Raw genomic sequence first — 14,312 nt, 5'->3', positions numbered from 1 at the left:
TCCTTCCTTCTCTCACTGTGGTCCCCTTTGGTTTCTATTTCACTGATGCTGTCTCTGCACGTGACACTGTCATCGTAACTCCTTCCCTCTCTCACCGTGGTCCCCTTTGGTTTCTATTTCACTGATGCTGTCTCTCCACGTGACACTGTCATCGTAACTCCTTCCCTCTCTCACTGTGGTCCCCTTTGGTTTCTATTTCACTGATGCTGTCTCTCCACGTGACACTGTCATCGTAACTCCTTCCCTCTCTTCTGTGGTCCCCTTTGGTTTCTATTTCACTGATGATGTCTCTCCACGTGACACTGTCATCGTAACTCCTTCCCTCTCTCACTGTGGTCCCCTTTGGTTTCTATTTCACTGATGCTGTCTCTCCACGTGACACTGTCATCGTAACTCCTTCCCTCACTGTGGTCCCCTTTGGTTTCTATTTCACTGATGCTGTCTCTCCACGTGACACTGTCATCGTAACTCCTTCCTTCTCTCACTGTGGTCCCCTTTGGTTTCTATTTCACTGATGCTGTCTCTCCACGTGACACTGTCATTGTAACTCCTTCCCTCTCTCACTGTGGTCCCCTTTAGTTTCTATTTTACTGATGCTGTCTCTCCACGTGACATTGTCATCGTAACTCCTTCCTTCTCTCACTGTGGTCCCCTTTGGTTTCTATTTCACTGATGCTGTCTCTCCACGTGACACTGTCATCGTAACTCCTTCCTTCTCTCACTGTGGTCCCCTTTGGTTTCTATTTCACTGATGCTGTCTCTGCACGTGACACTGTCATCGTAACTCCTTCCCTCTCTCACCGTGGTCCCCTTTGGTTTCTATTTCACTGATGCTGTCTCTCCACGTGACACTGTCATCGTAACTCCTTCCCTCTCTCACTGTGGTCCCCTTTGGTTTCTATTTCACTGATGCTGTCTCTCCACGTGACACTGTCATCGTAACTCCTTCCCTCTCTTCTGTGGTCCCCTTTGGTTTCTATTTCACTGATGATGTCTCTCCACGTGACACTGTCATCGTAACTCCTTCCCTCTCTCACTGTGGTCCCCTTTAGTTTCTATTTTACTGATGCTGTCTCTCCACGTGACATTGTCATCGTAACTCCTTCCTTCTCTCACTGTGGTCCCCTTTGGTTTCTATTGCACTGATGCTGTCTCTCCACGTGACATTGTCATCGTAACTCCTTCCTTCTCTCACTGTGGTCCCCTTTGGTTTCTATTGCACTGATGCTGTCTCTCCCCGTGACATTGTCATCGTAACTCCTTCCCTCTCTCACTGTGGTCCCCTTTGGTTTCTATTTCACTGATGCTGTCTCTCCACGTGACATTGTCATCGTAACTCCTTCCCTCTCTCACTGCGGTCCCCTTTGGTTTCTATTTCACTGATGCTGTCTCTCCACGTAACACTGTCATCGTAACTCCTTCCCTCTCTCACTGTGGTCCCCTTTGGTTTCTATTTCACTGATGCTGTGTCTCCACGTGACACTGTCATCGTAACTCCTTCCTTCTCTCACTGTGGTCCCCTTTGGTTTCTATTTCACTGATGCTGTCTCTCCACGTGACACTGTCATCGTAACTCCTTCCCTCTCTCACCGTGGTCCCCTTTGGTTTCTATTTCACTGATGCTGTCTCTCCACGTGACACTGTCATCGTAACTCCTTCCCTCTCTCACTGTGGTCCCCTTTGGTTTCTATTTCACTGATGCTGTCTCTCCACGTGACACTGTCATCGTAACTCCTTCCCTCTCTTCTGTGGTCCCCTTTGGTTTCTATTTCACTGATGATGTCTCTCCACGTGACACTGTCATCGTAACTCCTTCCCTCCTCACTGCGGTCCCCTTTGGTTTCTATTTCACTGATGCTGTCTCTCCACGTGACACTGTCATCGTAACTCCTTCCCTCTCTCACTGCGGTCCCCTTTGGTTTCTGTTTCACTGATGCTGTCTCTCCACGTGACACTGTCATCGTAACTCCTTCCCTCTCTCACTGTGGTCCCCTTTTGTTTCTATTTCACTGATGCTGTCTCTCCACGTCACACTGTCATCGTAACTCCTTCCTTCTCTCACTGTGGTCCCCTTTGGTTTCTATTGCACTGATGCTGTCTCTCCACGTGACACTGTCATCGTAACTCCTTCCCTCTCTCACTGTGGTCCCCTTTGGTTTCTATTTCACTGATGCTGTCTCTCCACGTGACACTGTCATCGTAACTCCTTCCCTCACTGTGGTCCCCTTTGGTTTCTATTTCACTGATGCTGTCTCTCCACGTGACACTGTCATCGTAACTCCTTCCTTCTCTCACTGTGGTCCCCTTTGGTTTCTATTTCACTGATGCTGTCTCTCCACGTGACACTGTCATCGTAACTCCTTCCTTCTCTCACTGTGGTCCCCTTTGGTTTCTATTTCACTGATGCTGTCTCTCCACGTGACACTGTCATTTTAACTCCTTCCCTCTCTCACTGTGGTCCCCTTTAGTTTCTATTTTACTGATGCTGTCTCTCCACGTGACATTGTCATCGTAACTCCTTCCTTCTCTCACTGTGGTCCCCTTTGGTTTCTATTGCACTGATGCTGTCTCTCCCCGTGACATTGTCATCGTAACTCCTTCCCTCTCTCACTGTGGTCCCCTTTGGTTTCTATTTCACTGATGCTGTCTCTCCACGTGACATTGTCATCGTAACTCCTTCCCTCTCTCACTGCGGTCCCCTTTGGTTTCTATTTCACTGATGCTGTCTCTCCACGTAACACTGTCATCGTAACTCCTTCCCTCTCTCACTGTGGTCCCCTTTGGTTTCTATTTCACTGATGCTGTCTCTCCACGTCACACTGTCATCGTAACTCCTTCCTTCTCTCACTGTGGTCCCCTTTGGTTTCTATTTCACTGATGCTGTCTCTCCACGTGACACTGTCATCGTAACTCCTTCCCTTTCTCACCGTGGTCCCCTTTGGTTTCTATTTCACTGATGCTGTCTCTCCACGTGACACTGTCATCGTAACTCCTTCCCTCTCTCACTCGGGTCCCCTTTGGTTTCTATTTCACTGATGCTGTCTCTCCACGTGACACTGTCATCGTAACTCCTTCCTTCTCTCACTGTGGTCCCCTTTGGTTTCTATTTCACTGATGCTGTCTCTCCACGTGACACTGTCATCGTAACTCCTTCCCTCTCTCACTGTGGTCCCCTTTGGTTTCTATTTCACTGATGCTGTCTCTCCACGTGACACTGTCATCGTAACTCCTTCCCTCTCTCACTGTGGTCCCCTTTGGTTTCTATTTCACTGATGCTGTCTCTCCACGTGACACTGTCATCGTAACTCCTTCCCTCTCTTCTGTGGTCCCCTTTGGTTTCTATTTCACTGATGATGTCTCTCCACGTGACACTGTCATCGTAACTCCTTCCCTCCTCACTGCGGTCCCGTTTGGTTTCTATTTCACTGATGCTGTCTCTCCACGTGACAGTGTCATCGTAACTCCTTCCCTCTCTCACTGCGGTCCCCTTTGGTTTCTGTTTCACTGATGCTGTCTCTCCACGTGACACTGTCATCGTAACTCCTTCCCTCTCTCACTGTGGTCCCCTTTTGTTTCTATTTCACTGATGCTGTCTCTCCACGTCACACTGTCATCGTAACTCCTTCCTTCTCTCACTGTGGTACCCTTTGGTTTCTATTGCACTGATGCTGTCTCTCCACGTGACACTCTCATCGTAACTCCTTCCCTCTCTCACTGTGGTCCCCTTTGGTTTCTATTTCACTGATGGTGTCTCTCCACGTGACACTGTCTTCGGAACTCCTTCCCTCTCTAACTGTGGTCCCCTTTGGTTTCTATTTCACTGATGCTGTCTTTCCACGTGACACTGTCATCGTAACTCCTTCCCTCTCTCACTGTGGTCCCCTTTGGTTTCTATTTCACTGATGTTGTCTCTCCACGTGACACTGTCATCGTAACTCCTTCCCACACTATGGTCCCCTTTGGTTTGTATTGCACTGATGCTGTCTCTCCACGTGACACTGTCATCGTAACTCCATCCTTCTCTCACTGTGGTCCCCTTTGGTTTCTATTTCACTGATGCTGTCTCTCCACGTGACACTGTCATCGTAACTCCTTCCGTCTCTCACTGCGGTCCCCTTTGGTTTCTATTTCACTGATGCTGTCTCTCCACGTGACACTGTCATCGTAACTCCTTCCCTCTCTCACTGCGGTCCCCTTTGGTTTCTATTTCACTGATGCTGTCTCTCCACGTGACATTGTCATCGTAACTCCTTCCTTCTCTCACTGTGGTCCCCTTTGGTTTCTATTTCACTGATGCTGTCTCTCCCCGTGACATTGTCATCGTAACTCCTTCCCTCTCTCACTGTGGTCCCCTTTGGTTTCTATTTCACTGATGCTGTCTCTCCACGTGACATTGTCATCGTAACTCCTTCCCTCTCTCACTGCGGTCCCCTTTGGTTTCTATTTCACTGATGCTGTCTCTCCACGTAACACTGTCATCGTAACTCCTTCCCTCTCTCACTGTGGTCCCCTTTGGTTTCTATTTCACTGATGCTGTCTCTCCACGTGACACTGTCATCGTAACTCCTTCCTTCTCTCACTGTGGTCCCCTTTGGTTTCTATTTCACTGATGCTGTGTCTCCACGTGACACTGTCATCGTAACTCCTTCCCTCTCTCACCGTGGTCCCCTTTGGTTTCTATTTCACTGATGCTGTCTCTCCACGTGACACTGTCATCGTAACTCCTTCCCTCTCTCACTGTGGTCCCCTTCGGTTTCTATTTCACTGATGCTGTCTCTCCACGTGACACTGTCATCGTAACTCCTTCCCTCTCTTCTGTGGTCCCCTTTGGTTTCTATTTCACTGATGATGTCTCTCCACGTGACACTGTCATCGTAACTCCTTCCCTCTCTCACTGTGGTCCCCTTTGGTTTCTATTGCACTGATGCTGTCTCTCCACGTGACACTGTCATCGTAACTCCTTCCTTCTCTAACTGCGGTACCCTTTGGTTTCTATTGCACTGATGCTGTCTCTCCACGTGACACTGTCATCGTAACTCCTCCCCTCTCTCACTGTGTTCCCCTTTGGTTTCTATTTCACTGATGTTGTCTCTCCACGTGACATTATCATCGTAACTCCTTCCCTCACTGTGGTCCCCTTTGGTTTCTATTGCACTGATGCTGTCTCTCCACGTGACACTGTCATCGTTTCTCCTTCCCTCTCTCACTGTGGTCCCCTTTGGTTTCTATTTCACTGATGCTGTCTCTCCACGTGACACTGTCATTGTAACTCCTTCCCTCTCTCACTGTGGTCCCCTTTGGTTTCTATTGCACTGATGCTGTCTCTCCACGTGACACTGACATCGTAACTCCTTCCTTCTCTCACTGTGGTCCCCTTTGGTTTCTATTGCACTGATGCTGTCTCTCCACCTGACACTGTCATCGTAACTCCTTCCCTCTCTCACTGTGGTCCCCTTTGGTTTCTATTTCACTGATGCTGTCTCTCCACGTGACACTGTCATCGTAACTCCTTCCCTCTCTCACTGTGGTCCCCTTTGGTTTCTATTGCACTGATGCTGTCTCTCCACGTGACACTGTCATCGTAACTCCTTCCTTCTCTCACTGTGGTCCCCTTTGGTTTCTATTGCACTGATGCTGTCTCTCCACGTGACACTGTCATCGTAACTCCTTCCCTCTCTCACTGTGGTCCCCTTTGGTTTCTATTTCCCTGATGCTGTCTCTCCACGTTACACTGTTATCGTAACTCCTTCCCTCACTGTGGTCCCCTTTGGTTTCTATTTCACTGATGCTGTCTCTCCACGTGACACTGTCATCGTAACTCCTTCCTTCTCTCACTGTGGTCCCCTTTGGTTTCTATTGCACTGATGCTGTCTCTCCACGTGAAATTGTCATCGTAACTCCTTCCCTCTCTCACTGCGGTCCCCTTTGGTTTCTATTTCACTGATGCTGTCTCTCCACGTGACACTGTCATCGTAACTCCTTCCCTCTCTCACTGCGGTCCCCTTTGGTTTCTGTTTCACTGATGCTGTCTCTCCACGTGACACTGTCATCGTAACTCCTTCCCTCTCTCACTGCGGTCCCCTTTGGTTTCTATTTCACTGATGCTGTCTCTCCACGTGACACTGTCATCGTAACTCCTTCCCTCTCTCACTGCGGTCCCCTTTGGTTTCTATTTCACTGATGCTGTCTCTCCACGTGACACTGTCATCGTAACTCCTTCCCTCTCTCACTGGGGTCCCCTTTGGTTTCTATTTCACTGATGCTGTCTCTCCACGTGACACTGTCATCGTAACTCCTTCCCTCTCTCACTGTGGTCCCCTTTGGTTTCTATTTCACTGATGCTGTCTCTCCACGTGACACTGTCATCGTAACTCCTTCCGTCTCTCACTGTGGTCCCCTTTGGTTTCTATTTCACTGATGCTGTCTCTTCACGTGACACTGTCATCGTAACTCCTTCCCTCTCTCACTGTGGTCCCCTTTGGTTTCTATTTCACTGATGCTGTCTCTCCACGTGACACTGTCATCGTAACTCCTTCCCTCTCTCACTGTGGTCCCCTTTCGTCTCTATTTCACTGATGCTGTCTCTCCACGTGACACTGTCATCGTAACTCCTTCCCTCTGTCACTGTGGTCCCCTTTGGTTTCTATTGCACTGATGCTGTCTCTCCACGTGACACTGTCTTAGTAACTCCTTCCTTCTCTCACTGTGGTCCCCTTTGGTTTCTATTGCACTGATGCTGTCTCTCCACGTGACACTGTCATCGTAACTCCTTCCCTCTCTCACTGTGGTCCCCTTTGGTTTCTATTTCACTGATGCTGTCTCTCCACGTGACACTGTCATCTTAACTCCTTCCCTCTCTCACTGTGGTCCCCTTTGGTTTCTATTGCACTGATGCTGTCTCTCCACGTGACACTGTCATCGTAACTCCTTCCCTCTCTCACTGTGGTCCCCTTTGGTTTCTATTGCACTGATGCTGTCTCTCCACGTGACACTGTCATCGTAACTCCTTCCCTCTCTCACTGTGGTCCCCTTTGGTTTCCATTTCACTGATGCTGTCTCTCGACGTGACACTGTCATCGTAACTCCTTCCCTCTCTCACTGTGGTCCCCTTTGGTTTCTATTTCACTGATTGTGTCTCTCCACGTGACACTGTCATCGTAACTCCTTCCTTCTCTCACTGTGGTCCCCTTTGGTTTCTATTGCACTGATGCTGTCTCTCCACGTGACACTGTCATCGTAACTCCTTCCTTCTCTCACTGTGGTCCCCTTTGGTTTCTATTGCACTGATGCTGTCTCTCCACGTGACACTGTCATCGTAACTCCTTCCCTCTCTCACTGTGGTCCCCTTTGGTTTCTATTTCACTGATGCTGTCTCTGCACGTGACACTGTCATCGTAACTCCTTCCCTCTCTCACTGTGGTCCCCTTTGGTTTCTATTGCACTGATGCTGTCTCTCCACGTGACACTGTCATCGTAACTCCTTCCCTCACTGTGGTCCCCTTTGGTTTCTATTTCACTGATGCTGTCTCTCCACGTGACACTGTCATCGTAACTCCTTCCTTCTCTCACTGTGGTCCCCTTTGGTTTCTATTGCACTGATGCTGTCTCTCCACGTGACACTGTCATCGTAACTCCTTCCTTCTCTAACTGCGGTACCCTTTGGTTTCTATTGCACTGATGCTGTCTCTCCACGTGACACTGTCATCGTAACTCCTCCCCTCTCTCACTGTGGTCCCCTTTGGTTTCTATTTCACTGATGTTGTCTCTCCACGTGACATTGTCATCGTAACTCCTTCCCTCACTGTGGTCCCCTTTGGTTTCTATTGCACTGATGCTGTCTCTCCACGTGACACTGTCATCGTTTCTCCTTCCCTCTCTCACTGTGGTCCCCTTTGGTTTCTATTTCACTGATGCTGTCTCTCCACGTGACACTGTCATTGTAACTCCTTCCCTCTCTCACTGTGGTCCCCTTTGGTTTCTATTGCACTGATGCTGTCTCTCCACGTGACACTGACATCGTAACTCCTTCCTTCTCTCACTGTGGTCCCCTTTGGTTTCTATTGCACTGATGCTGTCTCTCCACGTGACACTGTCATCGTAACTCCTTCCCTCTCTCACTGTGGTCCCCTTTGGTTTCTATTTCACTGATGCTGTCTCTCCACGTGACACTGTCATCGTAACTCCTTCCCTCTCTCACTGTGGTCCCCTTTGGTTTCTATTGCACTGATGCTGTCTCTCCACGTGACACTGTCATCGTAACTCCTTCCTTCTCTCACTGTGGTCTCCTTTGATTTCTATTGCACTGATGCTGTCTCTCCACGTGACACTGTCATCGTAACTCCTTCCTTCTCTCACTGTGGTCCCCTTTGGTTTCTATTTCACTGATGCTGTCTCTCCACGTGACACTGTCATCGTAACTCCTTCCTTCTCTCACTGCGGTACCCTTTGGTTTCTATTGCACTGATGCTGTCTCTCCACGTGACACTGTCATCGTAACTCCTTCCCTCTCTCACTGTGGTCCCCTTTGGTTTCTATTTCACTGATGTTGTCTCTCCACGTGACATTGTCATCGTAACTCCTTCCCTCACTGTGGTCCCCTTTGGTTTCTATTGCACTGATGCTGTCTCCCACGTGACACTGTCATCGTTACTCCTTCCCTCTCTCACTGTGGTCCCCTTTGGTTTCTATTTCACTGATGCTGTCTCTCCACGTGACACTGTCATCGTAACTCCTTCCCTCCTCACTGCGGTCCCCTTTGGTTTCTATTTCACTGATGCTGTCTCTCCACGTGACACTGTCATCGTAACTCCTTCTCTCTCTCACTGCGGTCCCCTTTGGTTTCTGTTTAACTGATGCTGTCTCTCCACGTGACACTGTCATAGTAACTCCTTCCCTCTCTCACTGCGGTCCCCTTTGGTTTCTGTTTCACTCATGCTGTCTCTCCACGTGACACTGTCATCGTAACTCCTTCCCTCTCTCACTGTGGTCCCCTTTGGTTTCTATTTCACTGATGCTGCCTCTCCACGTGACACTGTCATCGTAACTCCTTCCCTCTCTCACTGTGGTCCCCTTTGGTTTCTATTTCACTGATGCTGTCTCTCCACGTGACACTGTCATCGTAACTCCTTCCCTCTCTCACTGTGGTCCCCTTTGGTTTCTATTTCACTGATGCTGTCTCTCCACGTGACACTGTCATCGTAACTCCTTCCCTCTCTCACTGTGGTCCCCTTTGGTTTCTATTGCACTGATGCTGTCTCTCCACGTGACACTGTCATCGTAACTCCTTCCCTCTCTCACTGTGGTCCCCTTTGGTTTCTATTTCACTGATGCTGTCTCTCCACGTGACACTGTCATCGTAACTCCTTTCCTCTCTCACTGTGGTCCCCTTTGGTTTCTATTTCACTGATGCTGTCTCTCCACGTGACACTGTCATCGTAACTTCTTCCCTCTCTCACTGTGGTCCCCTTTGGTTTCTATTTCACTGATGCTGTCTCTCCACGTGACACTGTCATTGTAACTCCTTCCCTCTCTCACTGTGGTCCCCTTTAGTTTCTATTTTACTGATGCTGTCTCTCCACGTGACATTGTCATCGTAACTCCTTCCTTCTCTCACTGTGGTCCCCTTTGGGTTCTATTGCACTGATGCTGTCTCTCCCCGTGACATTGTCATCGTAACTCCTTCCCTCTCTCACTGTGGTCCCCTTTGGTTTCTATTTCACTGATGCTGTCTCTCCACGTGACATTGTCATCGTAACTCCTTCCCTCTCTCACTGCGGTCCCCTTTGGTTTCTATTTCACTGATGCTGTCTCTCCACGTAACACTGTCATCGTAACTCCTTCCCTCTCTCACTGTGGTCCCCTTTGGTTTCTATTTCACTGATGCTGTCTCTCCACGTGACACTGTCATCGTAACTCCTTCCTTCTCTCACCGTGGTCCCCTTTGGTTTCTATTTCACTGATGCTGTCTCTCCACGTGACATTGTCATCGTAACTCCTTCCCTCTCTCACTGCGGTCCCCTTTGGTTTCTATTTCACTGATGCTGTCTCTCCACGTAACACTGTCATCGTAACTCCTTCCCTCACTATGGTCCCCTTTGGTTTCTATTGCACTGATGCTGTCTCTCCACGTGACACTGTCATCGTAACTCCTTCCTTCTCTCACTGTGGTCCCCTTTGGTTTCTATTTCACTGATGCTGTCTCTCCACGTGACACTGTCATCGTAACTCCTTCCGTCTCTCACTGCGGTCCCCTTTGGTTTCTATTTCACTGATGCTGTCTCTCCACGTGACACTGTCATCGTAACTCCTTCCCTCTCTCACTGCGGTCCCCTTTGGTTTCTATTTCACTGATGCTGTCTCTCCACGTGACATTGTCATCGTAACTCCTTCCTTCTCTCACTGTGGTCCCCTTTGGTTTCTATTTCACTGATGCTGTCTCTCCACGTGACACTGTCATCGTAACTCCTTCCTTCTCTCACTGTGGTCCCCTTTGGTTTCTATTTCACTGATGCTGTCTCTGCACGTGACACTGTCATCGTAACTCCTTCCCTCTCTCACCGTGGTCCCCTTTGGTTTCTATTTCACTGATGCTGTCTCTCCACGTGACACTGTCATCGTAACTCCTTCCCTCTCTCACTGTGGTCCCCTTTGGTTTCTATTTCACTGATGCTGTCTCTCCACGTGACACTGTCATCGTAACTCCTTCCCTCTCTTCTGTGGTCCCCTTTGGTTTCTATTTCACTGATGATGTCTCTCCACGTGACACTGTCATCGTAACTCCTTCCCTCTCTCACTGTGGTCCCCTTTGGTTTCTATTTCACTGATGCTGTCTCTCCACGTGACACTGTCATCGTAACTCCTTCCCTCACTGTGGTCCCCTTTGGTTTCTATTTCACTGATGCTGTCTCTCCACGTGACACTGTCATCGTAACTCCTTCCTTCTCTCACTGTGGTCCCCTTTGGTTTCTATTTCACTGATGCTGTCTCTCCACGTGACACTGTCATCGTAACTCCTTCCTTCTCTCACTGTGGTCCCCTTTGGTTTCTATTTCACTGATGCTGTCTCTCCACGTGACACTGTCATTGTAACTCCTTCCCTCTCTCACTGTGGTCCCCTTTAGTTTCTATTTTACTGATGCTGTCTCTCCACGTGACATTGTCATCGTAACTCCTTCCTTCTCTCACTGTGGTCCCCTTTGGTTTCTATTTCACTGATGCTGTCTCTCCACGTGACATTGTCATCGTAACTCCTTCCCTCTCTCACTGCGGTCCCCTTTGGTTTCTATTTCACTGATGCTGTCTCTCCACGTAACACTGTCATCGTAACTCCTTCCCTCTCTCACTGTGGTCCCCTTTGGTTTCTATTTCACTGATGCTGTCTCTCCACGTGACACTGTCATCGTAACTCCTTCCTTCTCTCACTGTGGTCCCCTTTGGTTTCTATTTCACTGATGCTGTCTCTGCACGTGACACTGTCATCGTAACTCCTTCCCTCTCTCACCGTGGTCCCCTTTGGTTTCTATTTCACTGATGCTGTCTCTCCACGTGACACTGTCATCGTAACTCCTTCCCTCTCTCACTGTGGTCCCCTTTGGTTTCTATTTCACTGATGCTGTCTCTCCACGTGACACTGTCATCGTAACTCCTTCCCTCTCTTCTGTGGTCCCCTTTGGTTTCTATTTCACTGATGATGTCTCTCCACGTGACACTGTCATCGTAACTCCTTCCCTCTCTCACTGTGGTCCCCTTTAGTTTCTATTTTACTGATGCTGTCTCTCCACGTGACATTGTCATCGTAACTCCTTCCTTCTCTCACTGTGGTCCCCTTTGGTTTCTATTGCACTGATGCTGTCTCTCCACGTGACATTGTCATCGTAACTCCTTCCTTCTCTCACTGTGGTCCCCTTTGGTTTCTATTGCACTGATGCTGTCTCTCCCCGTGACATTGTCATCGTAACTCCTTCCCTCTCTCACTGTGGTCCCCTTTGGTTTCTATTTCACTGATGCTGTCTCTCCACGTGACATTGTCATCGTAACTCCTTCCCTCTCTCACTGCGGTCCCCTTTGGTTTCTATTTCACTGATGCTGTCTCTCCACGTAACACTGTCATCGTAACTCCTTCCCTCTCTCACTGTGGTCCCCTTTGGTTTCTATTTCACTGATGCTGTGTCTCCACGTGACACTGTCATCGTAACTCCTTCCGTCTCTCACTGTGGTCCCCTTTGGTTTCTATTTCACTGATGCTGTCTCTCCACGTGACACTGTCATCGTAACTCCTTCCCTCTCTTCTGTGGTCCCCTTTGGTTTCTATTTCACTGATGATGTCTCTCCACGTGACATTGTCATCGTAACTCCTTCCCTCCTCACTGCGGTCCCCTTTGGTTTCTATTTCACTGATGCTGTCTCTCCACGTGACACTGTCATCGTAACTCCTTCCCTCTCTCACTGCGGTCCCCTTTGGTTTCTGTTTCACTGATGCTGTCTCTCCACGTGACACTGTCATCGTAACTCCTTCCCTCTCTCACTGTGGTCCCCTTTGGTTTCTATTTCACTGATGCTGTCTCTCCACGTGACATTGTCATCGTAACTCCTTCCCTCTCTCACTGCGGTCCCCTTTGGTTTCTATTTCACTGATGCTGTCTCTCCACGTAACACTGTCATCGTAACTCCTTCCCTCTCTCACTGTGGTCCCCTTTGGTTTCTATTTCACTGATGCTGTCTCTCCACGTGACACTGTCATCGTAACTCCTTCCTTCTCTCACTGTGGTCCCCTTTGGTTTCTATTTCACTGATGCTGTCTCTCCACGTGACACTGTCATCGTAACTCCTTCCCTCTCTCACCGTGGTCCCCTTTGGTTTCTATTTCACTGATGCTGTCTCTCCACGTGACACTGTCATCGTAACTCCTTCCCTCTCTCACTGTGGTCCCCTTTGGTTTCTATTTCACTGATGCTGTCTCTCCACGTGACACTGTCATCGTAACTCCTTCCCTCTCTTCTGTGGTCCCCTTTGGTTTCTATTTCACTGATGATGTCTCTCCACGTGACACTGTCATCGTAACTCCTTCCCTCCTCACTGCGGTCCCCTTTGGTTTCTATTTCACTGATGCTGTCTCTCCACGTGACAGTGTCATCGTAACTCCTTCCCTCTCTCACTGCGGTCCCCTTTGGTTTCTGTTTCACTGATGCTGTCTCTCCACGTGACACTGTCATCGTAACTCCTTCCCTCTCTCACTGTGGTCCCCTTTTGTTTCTATTTCACTGATGCTGTCTCTCCACGTGACACTCTCATCGTAACTCCTTCCCTCTCTCACTGTGGTCCCCTTTGGTTTCTATTTCACTGATGGTGTCTCTCCACGTGACACTGTCTTCGGAACTCCTTCCCTCTCTAACTGTGGTCCCCTTTGGTTTCTATTTCACTGATGCTGTCTTTCCACGTGACACTGTCATCGTAACTCCTTCCCTCTCTCACTGTGGTCCCCTTTGGTTTCTATTTCACTGATGTTGTCTCTCCACGTGACACTGTCATCGTAACTCCTTCCCTCACTATGGTCCCCTTTGGTTTCTATTGCACTGATGCTGTCTCTCCACGTGACACTGTCATCGTAACTCCTTCCTTCTCTCACTGTGGTCCCCTTTGGTTTCTATTTCACTGATGCTGTCTCTCCACGTGACACTGTCATCGTAACTCCTTCCGTCTCTCACTGCCGTCCCCTTTGGTTTCTATTTCACTGATGCTGTCTCTCCACGTGACACTGTCATCGTAACTCCTTCCCTCTCTCACTGCGGTCCCCTTTGGTTTCTATTTCACTGATGCTGTCTCTCCACGTGACATTGTCATCGTAACTCCTTCCTTCTCTCACTGTGGTCCCCTTTGGTTTCTATTTCACTGATGCTGTCTCTCCCCGTGACATTGTCATCGTAACTCCTTCCCTCTCTCACTGTGGTCCCCTTTGGTTTCTATTTCACTGATGCTGTCTCTCCACGTGACATTGTCATCGTAACTCCTTCCCTCTCTCACTGCGGTCCCCTTTGGTTTCTATTTCACTGATGCTGTCTCTCCACGTAACACTGTCATCGTAACTCCTTCCCTCTCTCACTGTGGTCCCCTTTGGTTTCTATTTCACTGATGCTGTCTCTCCACGTGACACTGTCATCGTAACTCCTTCCTTCTCTCACTGTGGTCCCCTTTGGTTTCTATTTCACTGATGCTGTCTCTCCACGTGACACTGTCATCGTAACTCCTTCCCTCTCTCACCGTGGTCCCCTTTGGTTTCTGTTTCACTGATGCTGTCTCTCCACGTGACACTGTCA

Source organism: Loxodonta africana, chromosome 2, assembly GCF_030014295.1.
Source record: "Loxodonta africana isolate mLoxAfr1 chromosome 2, mLoxAfr1.hap2, whole genome shotgun sequence".
In the NCBI taxonomy this organism is placed as follows: Eukaryota; Metazoa; Chordata; class Mammalia; order Proboscidea; family Elephantidae; genus Loxodonta; species Loxodonta africana.
Note: the sequence above shows the minus strand (reverse complement) of the source record.